Raw genomic sequence first — 25,646 nt, forward strand, 5'->3', positions numbered from 1 at the left:
CCTCCATATGAACCTTGCAAGGGTCTATAGCCAAGTTTAATCCTATCTCCATAATATTCTAGGTGAAATTATCAATGAGGAAGCTTGAAAGGTTGAGAACAAACTTTCAAGTATCTATGGAAATTGTAACAACCCTGGTTAAAAATTCATGTAAATAAATAAGACCACAATCATGCGACACGTATTCCAAGATGAATGTTGAGCAAGACATCCTAGTGGGTGTTCATTTTGTTTATTATGGCTAAGGAAATTGGCAAAGGCAATGACTAAGGCTTTGGAAAGGCAAAAATGGCATTTTTGGCACATTTATTTATGAAAATAATGGAAATTAGGAGAAAAGGAAGGTCAAAGGTTAAAGGTTGCATGTGAGGAAGAAAATGAAGGAAAATAATGGAAAAGGAAGAAATAAGAGGCCTAACTAATAAAAAGGCTTCTAAGGATCAGTTTGCAACCTTTTTGTCAATTCAGTTTTGGAGCTCTATCATTATCTCTCTCTCTCTCTCTCTCTCTCTCTCTCTCTCTCTCTCTCGCTCTCTCTCATTGTTAGACACTTTGAGTTTTCTTCGAGCACTTTGGCATTGGATCAAGAAAGGAAAAGAAGGCAAGAGGAAGGAAGGAGCAAGTAATGAAGAGAAAGATCAAGCAACTTTGGCAGGATTCTTTGCATGTGTCTTTTCCTTGCTGGATTTGGCATTCATGGTATTGCATGTGGTCATTTGTTGTTATGGCATGGGTTTTTCTAGGTGTGACAGTGTTTTCAGCCTATCCTTACCATTTTTGGATAATCATGGTGTGTGGTGGGCTCCAGTATTGTAGCAATAATGCTACAACTCCTAGAGCTTCCTTCTCTAATTTTATCAACCCAGTAGTTCGTAACAAACTTGGAAGCGACGGTGCTGTATGCACAAGTACTAGCTCTTGTCGCAGCTGTCACTTGGTCAGCTGGCACAAGTCCGCTAGGGCTCAAGCCAACTTTTATGAGTTCTCAGAAGAAGTTTTTTAACCGATGAATGAAAGTTATCTCAAAGGGAATTAACCTACTGCAGGAAGAAACTGAAAGCCAACAAGAAATGAAAACCCTAGCAAACCCTGATTCTACCAGCTAGTCCTACTGATGCAGAGGTGGGAATGCAAAATACTGAAAGAGGTGCCATTACTTCGAGGAAGGTGAGGTGCATGTGTCTAGTCTACTTTGATCTAAAGAAAGCATATTTTTGGTATTTGTGTTCAAGTTGTTGGGATTATTATGTGTGTGCTTCTAATTGGGTCTTGACTGTGCAGGGATAGATCAAGGAGGGAAATGCTTGAAAAAGGTTAGGAAGGCTCAGAGAGGGTCCAAGGGATCCCTAGCATCCTTTCAGAGAAGTTCATAAAGTTCAGATGCTTGGCAACCGTGTTTACAAGCTTCTACAGGAAGTCTGCAGGGGTTCTACAGGATGTTCAGGATTTCTACAGGAAGTTCACTAATTCCTACAGGATGTTCTGCAATAGGATTTTTGGGTGATGGATGAGTGGAAGAGGCTATATGGATGGTCAAGGAGGTAGGAGGGGAGCTTGTGATGGCTTATGGACAGAGAGATGAGATGAAGAGGGGGTGTGCAAAGCTGGTTGGCCTAGAGGAGGTTAGAGGAAATGGAAGGCCGAAAAGGTAGAATCACGTGGGTGATAGAAGAGTTTAGGAGGTAAGCGGTCTAACTGAGGGATGAGTGGATGGCCTAGGCACGGCTTAGAAGGATAAGGGAATGAGGGAGAAGTACTGCACAGTGTAAATGAAACAAATCATCCGTGTCTTGCACAAAACCGAGATTTCATCAACCTATTCTAACTGTTTTTATAAAACCATAGAACAGCAACGTGATTTTGTAAGGAAACTCTTGCATGGTACTGAAACAAAGATTTATTCCACAAGATCTGAACGCATGGATGCTGCTACAACCGAGAACATTTCATCAAAGCTTGCATGAACGTATAAAACAGTGTTTTTGGTGGGTGGCACGGTCTGCAATTCCAGTCTCTAAACAGAGGTGGAAGTGAGTGTGCAGTCAACCCTTTTTGGAACTCTGATTAACTCTAAGCTCCTTACTCTAATCTAAACTACTGAAAGCAACTTTGTTCATAAAACCAACCTACTTAACCACACCAAGAAATTCAACTCAGCAAACTGTGTTTCCAAATGCATGCAAAGGGAAAGAAATACAATGTTGAAAGAAAAGTAACAATACAAAGAAAGGAGGCCTATTTCTCTCAGGTTGGGCCCAACCCCGAGAGCTATGGCTCCTCTAAGAACTCAGAACTGAACTCAAATCTGCCTGCTTTCCATTAAAAGATAATAGTCATAAGTCTCATAACATGCCAAAAATGGCTTACAAAGAGCAAAACAGAGCTATCAGATCGTAGTCCAGAATAAACAACAAAGTTTCAAAAGTCCCCATCGAAGGCTACAGCCTCATCATTTATACATTACAAGGGCCAAGCTGGCCACCTAAATTAGTGGGGTTTGGCTGTCCAAACTAAGAGTAATCTGATGTTTCCTCACATTCCGTTTGGCTGCCTTCTAGCTCGGTGGTGGTTGGAGCTCGGAGTTGGGGTGGAGATCACGAGGAAGGCCATTCAATGTTGTGGACAACCTTCCTACAAAACCTCAATCCCATCTTGGTTGTCTCCTAGCCCTCATCTGAGTGGTTTTGCTCCATTAAATGTCAAAAAACCTAAAATAAACATGTGTTAGCCACCTAGGAATAGTGACTGCCCTCCTTCGTACAAATAACATGAATATACTAAAAAAATGATGCATAAGTGATGAAAAATGAAGGGTTGAGCAAGGGTAAGTAGGCCAAATGAACCCAAAATGTTACCAAATTTGGGGCTCATCAGTGTGATGGGGTTCTCATGTTTTGATTGACCTGGATTGTTGGATGGATTCGAAGTTGAGTGAGGTGGATCTCTGAATAATAAAACATATGGCCTAGTAACCGCTGAACCAGAATGTGGGTTGCGGTAAAGTTAGATTTTGTGTTGCCTTGGTGGGCCTAGGAATCCTCGACTGGTGAATGGCAGGATATACGGTAAATCCTAGAGGTGGGTGCTCTCCATCAGGCATAGTATTCTCAGGATGGGACATGCAGCAAAGCCTGGAGAGTAGGTATCGGTTTAGGGTCTAGTGATTCAGTGTGGATTGCGGTAAAGCCTGAGAGATTAGGAGATAGGATAATTCCTCACAGTGTAGGTGGATAAATCTGGTGGAATTCATGCTTGTTTTGGCCTAGTGATCTGGTGGAGATCATGGTAAATCATGTTATTACATGTTTATTGTGTTGGTTTAGTGATCTGGTGTAGATTGCAATAAAGCCTGGTTTCTATTGATGAGGGTGAGGTGGTTTAGTCTTGGGATGCCCTCGTTGGTTCTTTTGGTTTGAGTCCCACATTCTGTTGTATTATGAAACAACCACCCCCCCCCCCCCCCATTTATATATAGTAATAGCTAATATTAGACATATAAATGGGGACCCTTTTTAAATTTTTAGTCTTTAAAAAATAAATCCTAACTCTAAAAAATTGCCTTGAAAACTCTTAGAACAACCCAATTTTAGGATCCTCATCGCAAATCACAAATCATATTTTTCTCATGTGATGATCATAAACACCTTAAAGAAATTGTGATAAGCGATCAAACCTCCCATTGCGACATACCGATAAAAACGCCTTAAGAATTCGCAATCGCATTTCGCAGGAGTCACAAGTAAATAAGACTTGCCACTATGTCATCCATTAATGATTTGCGAAATGCGATATTGCGATATTCGCAATCACATTTCACATTATAAACGGGAAACGACATATAACATCGTTTTAAAAACTGCGATGCGTGAATAAAGCAGCAAGCGTGGGAAGTAACTGTGTTTTAATATAATAATAAATGGTTTGACAGGGTAATTAATGTTTAGTAGCCCTAGGAGAGGTAATGATTTTCCAAGTTATGGCTAGTTAATGTTGAGTATCTCTTTGAAATCCTCCCATGATTTCAAGTCATTTCACAAAGCTTTCAGCCTTAATTGCCCAATATCATCTACGCTGATATATCTCATCCATTTGAAGCAAGCTACAAAAGACATGTCATTGTGGAAGGTGATGCAAAAACAGAAAAAGTAGAGCATTACAGAGTCCAAGTTATCAAAAATGTCTCCTACAGTCTCTGATATGGTCTGCAGCACTGATGGGTGAGAAACAACTTAGGAGGTTATATACAATAGGCTTGAGGATGAGCATCCCAATATTACTATCACAAAATCAACCACTGACTCAATAAAACCTTCGGGACTCCAATTCAAGGATGTTGGCTGTTCTTTCCTTCACAAAATAGGAACGAGAGAAAAAATCCTCCCATACACTGATATAATTAGGTGGGTGGTGGAAAACCTCACTATTGAAGACAGGCAAATCAAAAACTTGGGAATGGAACTCATGGGGTCATTCAAAGTGGAAGACCTGAAGAAAATGTACCAGATACCTGACCCTCAGGACATATATGATAAATCATATGTGGCCAACTTCGCAAAGAAGAACGAAGAACCTTTTAAGATGATATAGGGCTGGAGGGTACTGGAGAACAAGTTTAAATTTGATAAAACGAGTATGTATCCTATAGCCTCTTTGGAAAACCCCTACAACTATGCAGCTGTTATGTTATGTAGACTATACGGGTTACCTAATAATGCTATTTACATAGAATGGATTCCTTTGATTGATGCCTGTGTCAATTCCCACATTATGAATTGGGCCACCATCCTATCTAATAACCTAGCCACTGTCATCATCGAATATCTACAGAAGAGATCCTCCTCTCCAAAGAACCTTCCTCCATTCTATTTCGGTGCCTACATCATGGATGTCATTTGTTTCTGCACTAAATTTCCGATCATGGATTGGAAATAGACATTGCGGGACCCCTACCCTATCCATCTCAGCCATAAACAAATTTGGGAATCTCATAATATACCCCATTTTTTAAAAATATTCCATGTTGTTATTTTGCCATTGCTTTAGTTAATTTTCAATAAGAAAGCCCCCAGGTTTTCCAAAGAAGCCACTACAGAACTTCCCAATGTCGGTAAGTATGTTATTGAAGAATGGTTCACATACATCAGGGTTTTTGGTAGTACAACAGACCCACATGTCCTCCCTTTTATGTCTCTAATAAATTATTAGCAAGAGAAATAGCCCACCAGACCATGGGAAAAGGCTTCACCAAAGTCCGAAAAGAAAGAAAGAAATTATTATGGCCATCTACTCCTATTAGGTGTGGTTCCTTTTCATTAGCAAATTTGAACCATGCAATAAAGGAGTCAGTAAGCCTGGAAAGCCTCAGGCTCCATACTTTGCCCAAAAGGAAATTTGATCCAGACAAGATAGCATATAACATCACTACTGCAGTAAAGATCAAGCCTTATAACCATGAGGCTAATGATTTTGAAGATCTTTTACAGTCGGCTCAATCCTTCGAACAATCATTCGAATGTGCAAGGAAAAATCTAAGTTTTGAATATTTTGAAAGCTTTCAAGAGTTCAGAAACAAAAGGCTCGAGGTAATCCCACTACATTTGTTAAAAATCGAGGACAAGCCTACACACAGTGTGACTGTCAACAGCGAGGGACCTAATTCTCGCATAGAGTCTCAAGTAGATATAGGGAAGGCCCAAGACACTGAGAATACAGCAAAATCCATCAAGAAGTTAGCTGAAAAGCAGGGTATGCGCACCCCACTTAAATATATTGGTTCAGAGATCAAAAGCAACAGTTTGGAGCAGGAGTGGGATCAATTCAATAAGAAACCGCAAGACACTCCCAAGACAACAGATACCCAAGAAAATATTCAAACTCCTTTGCATGTTCAGAAAAATAAAGTCTGAACCAATGGATGAGCAAGTGGCAACGTCTTAGCAGAACGAAATCATTGCTACTCTACCCACATCGGAAATTGTCTTGAAGGTGACTGAAATCCCTCCTCTTGTTGTGTTCTACAGCCCGCTGCACAAGCCTGTAGTAAGGAGACAGAGGAAAATGAGAAGGATAGTAACACCCAAACTCCCACCTGGGAATGAGCCAATGGACATAGTTTGGAAGGACATCCCTTCCAACCCAAATGAAAACTTGACTAGATTGTCACAGTTTACAGGAGCGTATGCAACTTGCACCATAGACAAAGCTATCTGTAGAAATTTTGAATAATTTAACACATATTTAATGGAGATTATCCTGATCATGTACTATTGTGGAAAACATACACAATACATAAGCTCCTCTACGTTGATCATCAATATAGCAGCATCAATAATAATAAAACATCAAGAGCATTCACACATTAACACAGTATGTATCCCGGGGAAAGCATCTCACTAGAAACCCCAACTATCTATATATTAATGATTGAGTCATGTAACATTACACAGCATAATACTTCTCACAAGTATCTCCACCTCTGTTACACACAATACAGCTCAGATCTTATCTCCAAATCTCTTCCACTGCTTGCCTGCCTCCACTGCTCAATACCTGCTCAAGTACTGATGAGAATGGCTCACCAAACTCATTTTTCACCTGCAAAATAGTCACTCACTCTTTGTTGGACGTGAGAACAAGCTATAATGTGGGCAAATACGTGAGCAAACTCATTTGCATACTCAATCCCTTGATTGTGCAATATCTGGTGCAGAACTATAGTCACAACTGATAGCAATCTGATTCTCTACCAGCTGTCCCTGTTGAACTGAACATGCACTGACATGCAACTGAGTTAACTGATGTATTCATTAGTTGTATTATGAGTTAATAACTTGTGAATTAATTAATAACTAATTCACACAACTCATCTCTAGTCTATTTGCCAGTTAGACTAAATACAACCAGTTTAACAAAGCTAAACTGAACACAACTCCATCAACTCCACAATCAACTCCACCAAACTCAACTGATTGAGTTCTAACTAAAGTCATGCATGCAACAAATCAACTGACTCATAAGAAAAGCGTATTTCCTTCTGACAGCTGCATGTGCCACCTCTGTAGCTCAAAATGAAGTGCTCCAAGAGAATAAGATTAAGTTTATAGTCCAAATATTATTGTGAGATAATAATATTTGACTTTTCTATTTTTGACAGCCAGTCTAAAAATAGACTTTGATCACTCACACTGTGATCACTCACACTTTCATCAAAAATAGAAGTGCATCTATTTTTTTCCCAACTTGATCAATCATCCATAAACAGCAACCTGCAATCCATAGACATGATCCATATGTCTAAAAATAGACTTGCACCAAAAATAGCCTACGGGCCCACTTAGTGAAGGCGACTCTTTTCACTAAGCTCCATCATCTTGTTGCAATCTCAACACTCCCTCTCGACAAGATATGGATTATCAGCAACCCCTATCCTGCCTCGGTGGTACTCGAATTTGCTCTTGGTGAGAGCCTTCATCAGAATATCAGCATCCTGATCCTCCGTTGGAATGTACGAAAGTAACATGATCCTCCGTTGGAATGTACGAAAGTAACATGATCCTCCACTGCACACAATCTCTGATATGATGGTACCTGATGTCAATATGTTTAGATCTATCATGAAATACAGGATTAGCCGAGAGTTTAATGCAACTCTGGTTATCACAGTAAATCACAGTAGGATCCAAATGAGAATCGAACAAACCAACTAAGATCTTCCTCATCCATATAGCCTCGCATGCAGCCAAACTTGCTGCCATATACTCAGCCTCCGCTGAACTGAGTGCCACGGATCTCTGTTTCCTGCTGTCCCAAGAAACTATTGTCGATCCAATACTGAAGACCCCTCCTGATGTGCTCTTTCTTTCCGTTGGGCTCCCTGCCCAATCTGCATCCGTGAAGCCACATAGCTTCACCTCATCCTCCTGTCTATACCACAAACCATATCCCGATGTGCCTCTCAAGTAGCGCAATACATGCTTGCCCAGCTTCCAGAAGAGCTTGGTAGGCTTAACCATAGCTTGTGAAAGCTGGTTAACTGCATAGCATATATCAGGTCGTGTATTGACCAAATACATCAGCGACCCCACCAAGTGTCGATAAACAGTGGCATCCACTTCTTCTCCTGAAGTGGCATCCTCCTTGTTGGATAGGTAAATCCCCTCTACAGATAGAGGCGATCCCTACTAGCTCAGCAGGGGTCTAGCAACAATCACACAATGCTGCTATGCATGTTCCTAATTACAATTAAACAAGAGGTAAAAAGCACCTACTTGGATTCCTGCGTCGTCGTTTGACGAAGAGATGTTGCCTTCGCTCCTCCGCTTCGGCTGGTCACAATCCTCCGCGATCTCCGCGAATAGATACCTGCACACACGAAGAGGAAACAAACACAAGCGTGAAATCTAGTAAAAGTAACCATACATCAGTCAGAAAAGATGTAATTCACATTTAACCATTGCATAGACAAATGAGAATGGAACAATAATAGCAGTCATCTATTATTAATCAGAATAGAGAAGAGTACAACCAAATGTTCTGACGTCGGTAACCTTCTCAGGAGGGGCCAGTCAGCATGTATCTCAAGCATTCACCTTTGAGGATGATTCTCCCAAGACAAACAACTCTCTCTCTCTCACAAATAGCACAAAACAACCTTCCCTAAGCAATCAATCACTTCCACACCTAGCACACCAAACCTATAGCAGCAATCTGAGCACTACAAGCTCTGTACAATCCAAGCTATTCCAAGCTAAGTCTAACTATCCAAAACTAGCTGCTCATGGTAATGGTGGAAGTTTATATAGGAGAAGGAGCCTCCAAAAAGGGTGGAAGGATGATCTTATCTTCAAGGGAAGTGGTTGCAAAGGGTCGAACAGACATGCCATAGAAGGGAGTCGACATTCACAAAGCTAACAACCAAGCCTGGAGTGATCTGGAAGGCTGGTTGTTTGAACAAATTCGCCCAAACTGGATCAGCGCAGATTATTAGGAAACTGTCGCGCTGTCGCCACGTCTCAATAACTGGGGGAGTCATGTCAGCGCGGAAGCACACGGAAAAGGCGCGCTGGCTACCAGTGCGGAAAAGTGATGTCCTTCCGAGCTGGCAGCGTGCGGGATACACTATGGAGCGCCAGTCATCGCGGGTATTTTCCAAACAGACGCGCTGATGAACAAAACTTTAGGAAAATGGGTTTTTGGGCCAGTTCAGAAGGCATGAAGCTTAGTGATTGGCACAGCAGGGTGACTAACAGGAAGGCAGTGACAAATTACTGTGTAACAGATGCCCCCTAAAGCATGAAGACCGAGAGAGTGGGAGGGGTGAAATGCTTTACAACACATGCCGAACTGGAACACCACCAGGAAGGACCGAAATATCTCTGATAATCAAGTACATGCAGTCTAGGCATGGGCGCAGCCATCCACAAAGACATGCGAAAAGGTCTGTGGAATGGACGCAGCCACCCAGCTAAAGAGACCATAATAATGATAAGGTATGGTCGCAGCCATCCATGAAGACTCAGGTATGGGCGCAACCATCCATCAATGAGTCATGTAATGATCATCCACAAAATCACAACCTGGACCATAAACAGACAAGGATCCAGGGTCTTGCGCTCCGTCCCGATCCGAACAAAGTACAAGTTCAAGCATGTGAATACATGGGTTGAAGTCGAACATGCATGAACATCGTCTGATTACCAGTCAATGATGAAAACTGTTAACAGACGCGAGAGGTACCACCAATAATGACAATGGCCCTCAAGGTACTATAGGTACAATCCGTGGCATGTGAATCAATGAGCTGGTGTCGAACACCTACGGAATCATTCGATTGGAGGCCAATGATGTAAACCTCGCGTCGAACACGAAGAACCTGCCATTAGGGCATGCAGGCTCTAAGGCACCTGAAGGGAGTCTCTAAGTCACCTTCCCGGATAATGAGCTGAAGTCGACAGGAAGTGACCTTGATCGAAGGTGGGCCATAATGTTTCCCACATCATCGACGCAAGATAGAGGTAAAATGATTTGTGTGAGATAGCAGATGAGGTTGTATTAATGTAGAGGTCAACTTCTCTTGAACATATTGGCGGCACTGAGACGGGTTTGGCAGTACTTGACATCAAATGAGCAGAGGATATGGTGATGACGGCAATGAGCAAATGGGAGGCCAAATAGGATAACCCAAACCCATGGAGGCCAGTGAAAAACAAGATGAGATGGTCCCACCCAGACACGAAGCAGAAGAGTGCCATGTTCAAGAGCGACATACTGCCGACACGACTATGATTACAGTTCCATTTTCCCCACCATTTTTGGCAGGTACCCCGGTTATTTTTGGATGACAAGCTTGACGGGGATAGCATATGCTTGAAGAGTGTCATCTCGACAATACCCGATGTCATCAAGTGTTTAACGAGCCTGACAAAGGAAAAACTCGGCGTCTTTTCTTGTTTAGAGAGCCTGAAAAGACAGCAGAAAAGAAGACTCCAGGGGGGTCCTTTTTCGTACAGTTCAGTCTCTCGAGCCCGAAAAAGTATAAAACAATGCTCGAAAGAACCGCCCGACCATTACGATCGAGGAGTAATTTTCGTAAATAGTAACTTCGACCCGAAAAAGTAAAAAAGCAGTCGGAAGTACGTCGTTTTGGAGCCAATAACGAGTGCGAAACGACAAACACCCGGCAATCTTTTTAGTTTAAACGGTCGAAAAAAGAGCTTTAAAAGTAACCGCCTCTCGTTCCGTTAACGAGTCGAGAGGGGGACTCGGCAATCTTTTCATCTTTAAACGGTCAGAAAAGAGCTGAAAGCAGACCTCCATTTTTATTCTCTTTAACGAGTCAAAAAGGGAAAAATACTCGGAAATCTTTTCATATTTTACGAGTCAGAAAAGAGCTTAAAGGCGACTCGTCCTGGAGGAACGAGTGGTATAAAAGGGTAGCAACTGGTTCCGGCAATGGTGGAACTGCTCAAAACATGTAATGGTCAAGAGGCTGGCTAATAAAACCACTCATCGCTGCGGTTCCTCAGGAAAGGATAAACAACCAAGTGAGAGCATATGATCGGCCAAAGAGATGGTCGCGATGGAATGAAAACAACCAAGGCTCATCTAGCAGAATTCAGTGGATAAAAATGGCAATCACGAGATGTAAATCGGGTATGGGTTCATTTTTACACAAGCTTGAACCATGGAGAAACTCTGCTTGGATTATGTTTCATGTTTACACAAGCTTGAAACGAAAAACTATGCTTGTTATAAGTTTGCATGCCCCCAGCATAATAATGAAAATCGAGGTACATGCCCCCCAAGCTTCATTGCATTCAACAAAGTGGATGGAATGAACGTTCACCTTTGAGAGCTTAGAAAGACTCGACTTGGATTTCACGAGATCTTAATCAAAGACTCAATTTGGAAAGGGAGGTGTTTCATTTTTTAATGAGGTTGACACAGTAAAAGAACTATCCTCATAACCCTTATTTCATGTTTTAACGAGCTTGACACAAGATCAGGAACTATGCTCGACCAAGCCTAGTTTCATTTTTTAAGGAGCTTGACACCGGAAAGGAACTATGCTCCGACCAAACCCAGTTTCATTTTTTAAGGAGCTTGACATAGGAAAAGAACTATGCTCCACCAGACCTGGTTTCATTTTTTAAGGAGCTTGACACCGGAAAGGAACTATGCTCCAACCAGACCCAGTTTCATTTTTTAAGGAGCTTGACACCGGAAAGGAACTATGCTCCACCCGAACTTCATCATAATGAATAGGAAGTCGGGGCTTCCAAGAAAGTGGCTCCGGAGGAAAGGCCGACATCTTGGAAATCAGGACCTAATGCCCCCAGGACACTATGCACGATGGTGTCATTACTGGGTACGGGCACGGGGTAGGTGGCCACATAGTTGATTTGCGGCGAGGCAGATGCAACTTGTGGATGAAAGCCAGGAGGGAAGGACGAGTGCGCCGGAGGGGCTTGTGGACGAACGAACGATAATTGATCGAACGTCACGATTCTTCCATCGTGTGGAAAGCAAACCACACGGAAAAGTGAAGAAACAAGGGCTCCCATGGCATACACATAGTCACGACCAAGGAGAAGACTGAAGTCTAAAGAACCTTGGGTAACCGAGACGTCTATATAGACAGTCTTGCCTCCCAAAGTAATAGGAAACTGCGGGAGGATCCCTAATGGCTGACTCGTTCCTCCGTCAAACGCGGTGAGATGCGGTGCGACAGGTACAAGCGATGGGGAACCCAAAGCTCGCCAAGTAGTAACGGGCATAAGACTAACCGATGCTCCTTCGTCTAACACAGTGCCAGGCAGCACCTTATTGCAAGCATAGGCGGTGACCCAGAAAGGCACGTGGGATGGAAGGGGAGGGGTAGTCAAATGACTCCAATCAAAGGAAATGACCAAACTACTTGGTGGGGGAACCATATGGTTGCCCCCCTGCTCGGAAAGAACCGAATCTAAATTCTCCGGAGAGGTTTCAGGAGAACCTTTATCAAGCTCAGGAGAATCTGAGGAGATGAGAAGAACATGAGAATTTTGCTCTTCCGAAACAGAGTGCTTGAGAGGAGGTGAACTCGAATCAACACCCTTTCCGACCAACGACGGGTCTGGAACAGGCTGGGAACAGCCAGGTTCGGGAAGAGGGGCCTGGACAAAAGGGGAATCTGAAGCGATCTCTTTGTCAACAGGGGCGCGATCTACAGCTGTGGAAAGACGTTGATAACCAGCGGGAAATGGATTCGGAGGAGCAGCAAGACTTTCCAACACAACAGAGGCTTTATCCATGAGTGGACAAAGGTGAAGGGGATGTTTGCCTTCACAAAGTCGACAGGGGATTCGAAACTTCCCTTTCTCCTTACCATTCCCAACTGATGAGGTAGCATCGCCATGATCATCAGTGGACGATGGAGGGCGGGCCGGATCGTGAGACCAAACTTCTAATACCCTGGGAATGCCAGGACAATCGCGAAGAAGATGGTCTTCCTTGCATAATCGACAAGGAAACTTGACCTTCCGCGGAGGAGCAGAAGGTGACCCGACTTCAGGTGTACTGGAGTGGATAGCTGGACTTGAGAGGGGGACTGTGTGTGTAGGCTCTCCCTGAGGGGACTTCTTCTTCTTGGTCTTCCTCTTCTTCTTCTTAGTCACTTGGTTACTCACATCGAGAATTTCACTAGGCGAAGTACAAGAGGACGACGTAGAAGTAGGCGTCGAGGGGGAGAGATCCACCTTAGGATCAACATGATGTCGTTCAGGTGGAGGGACTGATGGACTAACAGCTGATACGGTAGGGACCAAAGAGGTTGAAAACAACCACACAGGCAACCCGACAGTTAACCCTGGTAGGGACAACGTCGCCATATACGGAGCACCAACATTCCCAAGAGGAGGGAATTGTCCTGGATTCCCATCAGATGGGGAACCTGGGTTAGTGAATCCTGGAAAAGTTGCCATAGCAAACGAAAACGAAACCTACTCAAGCTAACGCACACGAGATCTAATCAGGTGATGTTATCGTGGCCGAATAAATTTTTAAGACACAGGAACTGAACTTGACCTTTTCATGTTTCAAGAGTCGAGAAAAGGACGAAAAGATGACTCTAGTCTCCTTCGAATGTTTAATGAGCACGAAGTGACAAGAAGCTCACTGGCACCTTTTCATTTAGGGAGTCCGAAAAGGATCAAAAGTGACTGCTCTGGAATTCTAGGTAGAGGGTGTGCCAAACTTTTCGCAAAACCACAGAATACTTTTTAGGGTACGGGTGGTCAATCTTCGTGAATGCTGTGTTCACTGCATTGCGAATCGTAGGGCGGCCGACTCGGCTTCCTATGGATAAAGGATAAAAGCCTAGTGGGGTCTCCCTATATACGCGACGGTACGTGGGAGCGCAGTCCGTGTTAGACCACTATCGAGTCACAGAAGGAGGAATCACCCAACCTAATGTGAAACAACAGTGACTATGTTTAAAGACGCCGGAACACGTCTCTAACCTAGACCTATAGATATTTGCGTTTAGTTCCAATGCGTTTTTAGATTCATTTGGTTCATTTTATAGTTGATCTTGAGATTAAATTTCGGTTTCGAGCTCTATCGTATGTTCGCTCACAATTACCTAGATGCAATCTATATGCCAAAGAATTTCGTTTTGTTCGATGAATTCTAGCTACGAGAGGGCAAGGAATTTTTAACCAAACAAAACAAGTACAAGCAAACAAGCCACTTAATGCAACTAAAGCGAGGAAAGGAAACTTTTCTTTTGAAGATGCAAATCAACGAAATGTTCTTTTCCTTTTCAATTTTCAAAAGCAAAGCCACTAGTTTGATTTTCTTTCAGTGACACAAAGCATCTAAAATAATTTGGAGGAACTGGAACACCAAGTAAACTACTTAATGAAAGCACGCAAAGTTCTCGAAACACTCAACCAAAGCTTCCAAATCAAAGGAAAACAAAGGTCTGCACGAGCTATGTGATCTAAGCTCTGCAAGATAAGCAAGGATCGCAAGCAAGGAGGAAGCGAAAAGAAACCACTTGGAAACACAACCCAAAACACTCCAACAATCACTGAACAAGTGCATGAACAGATCTGAACTCGGCTGGTCGAACAAGCAAACAAGCTCCCTACGGCAGGCTTGACACACACACGGCCTCTAGATGTCCTAGAGCTAGAGTGCGAAATCAATAGAAAAAAGCAAACACCCGAAGGACGAGAGTCACAACCAGTCAACTAGAGACACAACACAATCCAGCAATTGCAAAAGTGATGATGGGAACACGAACCAAGCAGCGAAAGCAAAAAGGGAAGGTATTTGCAAACTTAAAACTGAGCAAAAACGAAACCTTATGGAAACAAGCTCCGCAATCAAGCAGTTCAGAGTTCAAACAATGAAAAACAAGTCATCAGACAGGTGGAGAGAAGAAGGGAAAGTCACAGCAAGAGGTTCAGGAGGCCAACTTGGTCAAAAATGAGTTTTACAGGATCAGCGCGGGTAGCCTTCAGCAACTCGGCGCTGACAGGGGGAGGCCTGTAGCAACTTTGCGACGTCAGTGCGGAAAGACAGGAATAAAGCGCGCTGTCTCAGAAAAACGAGGTCAACGCGGAAAGAAAACACACAGACGCGATGACAAGAAACACAAAGAAGCGGCGGCGCGATGCCAGCGCGGAAGGACACGAATAAAGCGCACTGTCTCTGAAAACGAGGTCAGTGCGACTGTTAGTCGTACAGGCGCGATGGAAAGAAAACCCAAAAACAGGGTCGCGATGTCAGCGTGACTGTTTGGAATTAAAACGCGCTGAGCGCAAAAACAAGCAAGGCCAAACTGAAAAATTCCCAAACCAAAGGCAAGAGCTTTTTAACAATAAAGATGCTTCCCGGAAATGCCCAGAAAGTTCATAAGCAAAAGAGACAATCCCAAAAACTCGAAAAGAGATCAATCAAAGCCAAACACAAAAGTGGACTCAAGAGACAAAAAGGCTGATCCCTAGCGGAGTCGCCAAATTGTTGGATAGGTAAATCCCCTCTACGGATAGAGGCGATCCCTACTAGCCCAGCAGGGGTCTAGCAACAATCACACAATGCTGCTACGCATGTTCCTAATTACAATTAAACAAGAGGTAAAAAGCACCTACTTGGATTCCTGCACCGTCGTTTGACGAAGAGATGTGGCCTTCGCTCCTCTGCTTCGGTTGGTCACAATCCTCCGCGATCTCCGCGAATAGATACCTGCACACACGAAGAGGAAACAAACACAAGCGTGAAATCTAGTAAAAGTAACCATACATCAGTCAGAAAAGATGTAATTCACATTTAACCATTGCATAGACAAATGAGAATGGAACAATAATAGCAGTCATCTATTATTAATCAGAATAGAGAAGAGTACAACCAAATGTTCTGACGTCGGTAACCTTCTCAGGAGGGGCCAGTCAGCATGTATCTCAAGCATTCACCTTTGAGGATGATTCTCCCAAGACAAACAACTCTCTCTCTCACACAAATAGCACAAAACAACCTTCCCTAAGCAATCAATCACTTCCACACCTAGCACACCAAACCTATAGCAGCAATCTGAGCACTACAAGCTCTGTACAATCCAAGCTATTCCAAGCTAAGTCTAACTATCCAAAACTAGCTGCTCATGGTAATGGTGGAAGTTTATATAGGAGAAGGAGCCTCCTAAAAGGGTGGAAGGATGAGCTTATCTTCAAGGGAAGTGGTTGCAAAGGGTCGAACAGACATGCCATAGAAGGGAGTCGACATTCACAAAGCTAACAACCAAGCCTGGAGTGATCTGGAAGGCTGGTTGTTTGAACAAATTCGCCCAAACTGGATCAGCGCGGATTATTAGGAAACTGTCGCGCTGTCGCCGCGTCTCAATAACTGGGGGAGTCATGTCAGCGCGGAAGCACACAGAAAAGGCGCGCTGGCTACCAGCGCGGAAAAGTGATGTCCTTCCGAGCTGGCAGCGCGCGGGATACACTATGGAGCGCCAGTCATCGCGGGTATTTTCCAAACAGACGCGCTGATGAACAAAACTTTAGGAAAATGGGTTTTTGGGCCAGTTCAGAAGGCATGAAGCTTAGTGATTGGCACAGCAGGGTGACTGACAGGAAGGCAGTGACAAATTACTGTGTAACACTCCTTCCTCCAACCTCCAGGAAGAGGAGTATCAACAGGCTTGCAGCCATGCATGTTGAACTTCTCCAGTATCTCCCGAGCATACTTGCCCTGAGAAACAAACAGTCCACCACTGCGCTGCCATATTTCCAATCCCAGGAAATAGTGAAGGAGGCCCAAATCCTTCATCTCAAACTCTGTAGCAAGATCCTTCTTGCATGACAGTATCAACAGCTCATCACCCGTTAGAATCAAATCATCAACATACAGTACAATGATAAGCAACTTACCCTCCACCACAATCTGGTATAGGTTTGGATCCGCCTCGCTCTTGGAGAATCCAAGTCCTGTGAAATAGCTGTCTATCCGTGTGTACCAAGCATGTGGTGCTTGCTTCAACCCATATAGCGCTCTCTTGAGCCTGCACACATGCGACTCGCTGCTGAAGACTTCAAAGCCTTCGGGTTGCTCAATGTACATCTCCTCCTCAATGACTCCGTTGAGGAACGCAGTCTTCACATCCATCTGATGAATGTGCCATCCCATCTGCGCTGAGAGAGCAAGAATCGTCCGTATGGAAGAATACCTTGCGACAAGTGCAAAGGTCTCCTCATAATCGATCCCCTCAATCTGTGAAAAGCCTCGGGCAACAAATCTTGCCTTGTACTTCTCCACACTCCCGTCAGCTACCTGCTTAACTTTGTAGATCCATCTCGAACCCACCACTGATTTCCCTTCCGGTCTAGGAACAATCTCCCATGCACTTTTTCTGACAATAGAATCATATTCTTCCACCATGGCGTCTACCCATGCGAGATCCTCCATAGCTTCCTCGAAAGAGGATGGCTCAGTCACAACACACTTGCTCATAAGAGCCATGTATCCAGTGTACTGATCAGGTGACTGTCTCTACCTACGTTGGGCTGTAGGTGGTCCTACAACTTTCTCTGCATCTTGAGCCAGTAGCTCAGCTTCTGTCAAGCGCTTTCGCCCTCTGATGGTTGGTGCTGCATGAGTGGTCACTTCCACTCCATGAACCTCGTCCTGTGGCTGATCCACGTCCTGAAGCTCATTCTTAGGAACTAATAGCTCCTCATCTACATGCAAGTGTAGCTCCCTCTCAAGCGAACACTTCATGGCTTTCTCCTCCTGAAATTTTATATCCCGTCGCACAACAGTTTTACCACTGTCTGGCAACACGGAATTGGTCAAGGGTGCGGACACGACTGACCTTCCTAGAAGTCTAAGACGTTCTAATGACAAACAAGACAAAATGGAGTGATCTTTCTCTAAATACACCTTTTACAACATGAAAACTACAAGTGTTTAGGCTTACCTTATTCCAAAACGCTGTTGTTGAAGTCCGTTCTTGACGATCCGGATGAGCTCCTCCTTCAAGTCAATTCCTGCAACCACAAACAATCAAACAATTACCAAGCACTTGCATTTCATATAATAAAACATATATTCAACATGCAGACCAAGGAACACATGAAATAACTCATTAACACAAGCTATTGAGAAAAATAAACCAGTTTGTATTAATAACGAAACAAAGAAACTCTTACAACCTGGCCTTGGTGTTGTGCAAGTTCCTCCCAGGGTCCATCAAGGGTTTTCCTCTACTTTGACAAAGCTCACCCTCTCCCAAGTAGAATCAAGTGAAGACAATCTCTCCTCACAAAGGCTCTAATGGAAGACCTAAATCCTGCAGCATTTACCCAAAGAAAATGTATAGCTCCAACCTCCTCTCCTTTTGGCTCAATGCCTTTATTTATAGTGCTGTAAAGAGGTTATTCAGGTCCACTATCAATGGGATCATCCCCCTCTATGGGTGGGATAGCTCCCTTATTGATGGGATAAGTTCCCCCTTAATAGAGATACATGAACCAACTGGAGGCGCATCCATTTCATCAAACCGACCTCTAGAATGTTCTAGAAGTAACCACAAGTAACTTTTTCAAGATAAAACTCGCGCATTTTGCCTTTTACAGAGGGACGCACCTGTCCCTTAACATACAGAGCGTCCATGGACGCAGATTTTGTGAACATGGTCAGCGTCCCCGCAGGTAAGGCTAGAGAGAACCTGCGACCCCAGAGATAAACATAGTTTTTACAAGACTTTCTCTCTTCTTTGAGTTTGAGATGGATAACAGAGGCATGAGACTTGCCTAAGAGGGTAGCATGACTGTTGATTTGAGCCATACTAACTGTAAGTAGTCAAGGTGACATTTTTTAGTGTAACAGATTGCCCCCTAAAGTGCGAAGCCTGGAATAGAATAGGGTTTTGTAATTCTAGGAAGGGTGAAGCGCTTTATCATTTCAAGGATTGCCTTGTGGATGGCCTGGTTGGAACCTGCAATTTTCAACACAAAATACATGGATAAGATTATATCATCACTGAGGTAGGCATTCCCATACTCAGATTCAAAACTTTAACTAATGGACTAACTATTCTGATACAGGAATGATCTTGCAGTACATCATTTTTATAGACTTTTGTAGACACAGTATGGACGCAGCCATCTGTTTATGATTAGTCTACATAGACAATGAATACAAAACTCCTCGCAGCCTGGATGGTAGAAACTAGATCCAGGGTCTTCACTTCTACTTCCCGAATTGGTACGATTCTAAGCATGTGATTAAATGATTTGATGTCGAACATGTTAGAAACCACTTGATTACCAGTCAATGATGTAAACTGTTAACAAGCATGAGAGAGACCACCAGTAATGTCAATGGTTCTCAAAGTACCAAGCACAACCCGTGAAATGTGAATAGATGTTTTGATGTCGAACACTTCACGGAATCCTTTGATCGAAAGTCGATGATGTAAACTGACGTCAAAGGCGAGAAACCTGCCATTGATGCATGCAGACTTCAAGGTACTGTCGATTCCTAAGTCATCTTTCTAGATAATGTGTCGATGTCGATAGAAAGCGACCCGTTGCAGGCAAGCCCGCAACACGAAATCATTGTTCAAGTTGAAGAAATGTTGCTGTAAGGACTGACTCAGGGATGGTCAAATGGATGACAAGTATTTTGCAGATGAAAGTTTTGCTTGCAGACCTCTTGAACACATAACGACACAACAGATGGCTTGGTGACGAATAACTCAAAGTTAATCCCCGAAACCCGGTTAAAGACTTTCAAAGTGATTTGGTCAACTGTGAGGTAAAAGATTTCCCAACCCAGGTGAATGAAAAGTGTCGTGTTCAAGAGTGGTAATAAAGTTTCTTCTGAGACAGAAGGTGACAAACAGGTTCATTCTTCTCTCTTTTCCCCCACCATTTCTGGCAAGTACCTCTTTATTTTTAACAAGCTTGAGGAGGATAACATATGCTTGATTATAAGCTCATCCTTCGGACGAGTCCAACCTAGTTTAAATTCGAACCCTAGGAAGGAGTGGTTCGTTCCTGTTTGTAATTGAACAGGTCCTCTACTGTAAAAGTTTAACGAGCCCAGTATAGGAGAAACTCGGCGTTTTTCAACTTTAGAGAGTCTGAAAAAACTAAAGGAGACTCCACGTTGAACTTTTTCGTATATTTGTGTCCCTCAAGCCCGAAAAAGTATAAAATAATACCTGGGGGAACCGCTTGATCTTGCGACCAAGGAGTACTTTCATAATAGTGTCGTTGACCTGAAAAGTAAAAAGCGATCAAGGACACGTTGTTTTATTTCCTTATCGAGTTTGAAACGACAAAAACCCGGCAATCTTTTCCTGATTTTGCGGTCAGAAAAGAGCTAAAAGGGGACCGTCTTTTAATTCCGTTTTAACGAGTGTAAAAGAAACGCTCGGCAATCTTTTCATGTTTTAGGAGTCTGAAAAGGGCTTAAAAGAGAACTCCAAGGTTTCGCTTTTTCGTAAGTTTTAACGAGTTCGAAAAAGGGATAAAAATGTACTCATGGTTTTCACTTTTTCGTAAGTTTTAACGAGTTCGAAAAAAAATGATAAAAATGTACTCATATGGCCGACTTTCAATTTAATTTACGAGTAGGAAAAGACGGAAAGAACTCGGCATTTTCATTTGTTTTACGAGAATGAAAGATAGCAAAATAATCTCGGTATTTTCATGAGTTTAACGAGTCTTGAAAATAACTAAAATTGACTCGAGATAGGTTTCATTTTTACAAAAGCTTGAAACAGATAAAAACTATGCTTTATGCCCCCTAAGCGTAACTGCTAGAGCGCATGCCCCCCAGCTTCATTTCATTCAACCAGTTGGATGAAATGAAGGTTCATGAACGAGATCATTTGAAAGACTTGACCTAAAACTGTAAGAAAATTATGCAAAAAACTGAAATAACTAACCTAAATACTTAACATTTATGAGATCTAGTCAATCTCTCGACTCAAGTAGAGGAGGATTTGTTTCATTTTTTAACGAGCTTGACACAGGAAAAGAACTATGCTCAGATTCGGTTTCATGTTTACACAAGCTTGAAACGAAAAACTATGCTTGTTATAAGTTCACATGCCCCCAGCATAATGACGCAAAACAAGGTACATGCCCCCCAAGCTTTATTTCATTCAATGAGGTGGATGAAATGAAGTTTTACTTTCAAGATCTTGGAAAGACTTGTGGGAGTTGTTTCATTTTTTAAACGAGCTTGACACAAGATAAGGAACTATGCTCGTAACTATTCTCTACAATCTACCTAACAAAAACTCTACTCTAAAAACCTTGATTCATTTTTTAACGAGCTTGACACAAGACAAGGAACTATGCTCTAAAAACCTTGATTCATTTTTTAACGAGCTTGACACAAGACAAGGAACTATGCTCTAAAATCCTTGATTCATTTTTTAATGAGCTTGACACAAGACAAGGAACTATGCTCTAAAAACCTTGATTCATTTTTTAACGAGCTTGACACAAGACAAGGAACTATGCTCATAAATCCTTGATTCATTTTTTAATGAGCTTGACACAAGACAAGGAACTATGCTCATGAATACTCTACAATCTACCTACTTAACCTACCCTTGTTTCATTTGTTAACGAGCTTGACACAAGACAAGGAACTATGCTCAAAAAATTCGCATGCCCCCAGCATAATGATGCAAAGCGAGGTACATGCCCCCCAGGCTTCATTGCATTCAACCGGCTGGATGAAATGAAGGTTTACTTTCAATATTTAACTTGAAAAGGGAGTTGTTTCATTTTTAAGGAGGTTGACACAAGAGAAGAACTATCCTCATACCTGATTCATTTTTTAACGAGGTTGACTCAGTAACAGGAACTATCCTCAAACCTGATTCATTTTTTAATGAGGTTGACTCAGTAACAGGAACTGTCCTCAAAACCCTACTTTCTACAATCTACCTACATATCCTAAAATCTAGCTGATTCATTTTTTAATGAGGTTGACTCAGTAAAAGAACTGTCCTCATGCTAGCCTATTTCATTTTTTAACGAGGTTGATACAGGAAAAAACTATCCTCGTAACATTGATCATGGCTTCCAACTGGAGGAAAGACATGTCAATGGACACACCTTGATCATGGCTTCCAAGAGGTCTTCATCCGAAGGAAGAATACTTCTTGGGAAGGAACACATGTCAAGGGACTCAAAAGGGATAAGAACATCGTGTTCAAGTAATCCCATAGAGTTTTCCATGTCAATTACCGGAGCTAAATCAAAGGAAGATGAGCAAACAGTGAGAGGCTCACTTACATCGGTAACTGAAATCATGGGGTCAGTTGCCACATAATTAACCCGTGGCAGGGTAGATACCACTTTAGAATCAGGAACATTTAGGGGTGTCATATTATTGGTAGTTGAGACAAGACTAGGGAACGAAAGCTGGTCTACAGTCACAATACTGCCATTGTGAGGGAAAGACATCACGCGAAAGAGTGTCGATACGACAGCTTTCATTGCATAAACATAGTCTCGCCCAAGGAGTAAATTGAAATCCAAGGGACCTCGAACTACCATAAGATCAATACAGACAATTTTACCTTCCAAGGTAATAGAAAACTTAGGAAGGATCCCTAAAGGTTCACTAATGGTTCTGTTAAAAGCTTTCAGATTCTGCGTAATAGGCGCAAGCTGAGGGGAACCCAAAGCTTTCCAAACAGCTGAGGATAAAATACTAACAGAAGCACCTTCATCTACCTGAGTACGATGTATGTCCCTACCACCAGCCTTGACAATGATTTGGAAAGGGATGGAGGAAGGAAGACGAGGTTCTGTCAGTCTATTCCAATCAAAGGAAAAGACCTCAGTACTTGGAGGGGGTTCTGTAGAAACAGGTGAAATGCCCCCCGGCATAGAAGAATCTGATGTAACAAGAAGAACATCAGCGGTATGAAATTTACTCTCGAAAGGGAGAGTGTGATCGATCGAATGTGAAATTGAATCGACCACTTGATCAACTAACGGATCATCAACCTGAGTGACATGAGTTTCACTCTCCAATGGGAGAGTGTGATCGACTAGACTTGAATTTAAATCAATCACTCCGTCAGTTGACGGTAGGTTGGGAGAAAGTTTACGGTAACCAGTTGGAAATTCTTGCTGTGGAACAGTAAGCTTTTCCAACAATTTTGAGGCTTCATCCATGTGAGGGCAAATGTGAGTTTGATGACTCCCTTTGCATAACTTACAAGGAAACCTAACTTTACCCTTTTTCCCAGGAACCTGACTATCACTGGTTGATGGATCAATGGAAAGTTGATGAGATTTTTCTGACCATACTTCCAAGACCTTTGGAATACCAGGACAATTGACAAGGAAGTGGTCACCCTTACAAAGCCTGCAAGGGTATTTGGGTTTACGATGCATGTCGGAATTTTCCTCAACACAACTAACACTTACAGCCATGGTTGGTTGGTTGACTTCTTTCTTATCTTGCTTCTTCTTCTTCTTCTTCTTCTTCCCTTTCTTCTTCTTCTTAGCCTCCTGGTTACTAGCATCAAGGCTTTTACCAGGCGAAGAGGAAGAAATGGAGGAAGAAAAATTAGGCGAAGAAGGTAAAGGGTCAACAGAAGGTTGGTGATGTTGAGATGGTGAACTCTGTTGAGGTGAAGCATCCGGTTGAGATGGAACAATTGGAGTATTTTGGGCCAACGAAGTTGAAAATAACCATATCGGTAAACCTATTGTAAATCCAGGTAATGACAAAGTAGCCATATAAGGAGGACCAACATTTCCAAAGTAAGGAAAAGTACTAGGATTCTCATTAGGAGGGGTTCCTAGGTTGATAAATTCCGGAACATTTGCCATTATAATCAACTTCAGTGAATTTTATTAACAATTTAAAACTAAAATTAACAATTCACAATTCACACTTAACAACTAAAATTCACAATTCACACCTATGGTCTCTAAAAGTAAAAACAAACAAATTAACACACGCTATCAAATCTAGGAGTCAAACCACACACAAACAGTAAGCTCTCCGGACCGAAAACACTAGTTGGTGATGAAGCCCAACCTCGCAGAATTCAGTACAGAAATGGTGGGTGGAACAGTTACCCCGGCAACCTGCTTAATGAATAGACCGGACCAAGTTCCTCCACTTTAACCGTCTCGAAGTGAAGTGAACCCCCCGGAAAATCCAAGTGAGTATAACCGACGTCTGCTCCAGGTACAGTGGGACCTTCCCTCCACCGTCACCTCGGTAGAACCCTAAAGATTATGGTCACTAAGGTCACCAACAGTAACAAATACACCTGGGGGAACAGTCTAAACTCCGACAGCACGCAAGGGCAGAGTAGCAAGCTCAATCCCCTTACCGGCTCCTTGACAACAATCCAAGGTTTACCGATAAGTGACCCCTGGCTCCTCGACAATGGTTAATCCAAGGTTTACCGTTTGTAATACGTACTGTCTGGCGTCATTCCCAACGAGGGGGGAATGATCCCCTCACTGGTTCGGACACGAGCTCGTGCTTCTCCTTTAAGAGGAGCTTTACCAGAGTGCAATTGAAACAATTGGATTTATTCTACTCAAGATAAACTATCTGTTTGGTTTTGTAGTCTTGGAGAGTTAAGTACTTACCTACTCCAAGACCCTAGCCTAAGCTATGTTGGTGTTTCAGAGCCCTAGAAATGTAAAAATTACTAGATGAATTTTAATTAAGCGCTGTGTTATTAAGGCTGTTATTACTCAAATGGGTAAATGGAGATGAAACCAATGGTGTTATGACCCGACTCAACTGAATGCAATCGAATATGATAATGCAATCCTTTCAATTCGATGAATCCTAACTAGAGTAAGGAGAGAGTTTCCATTCACTTCCAACAATGCAAAAAATTGATCATTAAGAGAAAATTTAACAAATTCTCTAATGCACTAATTTCATCAAGAAAAACTAATGCAAATCAATTCCAAACCAATTTTTATTTTTATTTTTGTGTAAATTCAAATCAAAGAAAGCTGATCTAAATCTATGATTGATTTTCCAGAATGTAAACTATGCAATTGTAATCTATGCACAATTCACTCGAAAAGTATGCAAATGTAATCTATGCACATTTTTCATTCATATTCTGAAAATGAGAATTCTAATTATGCAAATGTGATCTATGCAAGAGAATTCTCAAACACAAGATGATTCTAACGTAATCTAAGAACCAATCAAGTGCAAGTCGAGAAAATTGGGTGAGAGTTCCAAAGATCAAAACATAAAAACACTCAAAGGCGATTAACACTCATACACAATTTAGCCCCCCCCGGCGAATGAGGGGGAAATTTTTTTGCAAAAACAAAAGCAAAAAGATGCAAAATTGTGAAAAGACTGAGAGAAACCTCCAAGTAATGACCAAAGGAAATCAAATTAAGAATTTCTCAAAAAAGAGACTCAAAACACCCAATTGATGAAAGCTAAAAGCAGGAATGAGCTTAGGTGAAGATTCTGGACAAGGGACTAATGAATCTGAGCAGAAAAAACTAAGAAAAAACAAAATCTAAGAGTAAAAAAGCAAAAAATGGAGTTTTCTCAAATTTTAGCAGGGGGACGCAGGCAACCCGTTAGCACAGGTGCGGGCCCGCTCTGTGCACACAGCAAAA

Source organism: Pinus tabuliformis, chromosome 6 (genome assembly GCF_031772625.1).
Source record: "Pinus tabuliformis cultivar Carrire ecotype Pingquan chromosome 6, CPIR1, whole genome shotgun sequence".
NCBI lineage: Eukaryota > Viridiplantae > Streptophyta > Pinopsida > Pinales > Pinaceae > Pinus > Pinus tabuliformis.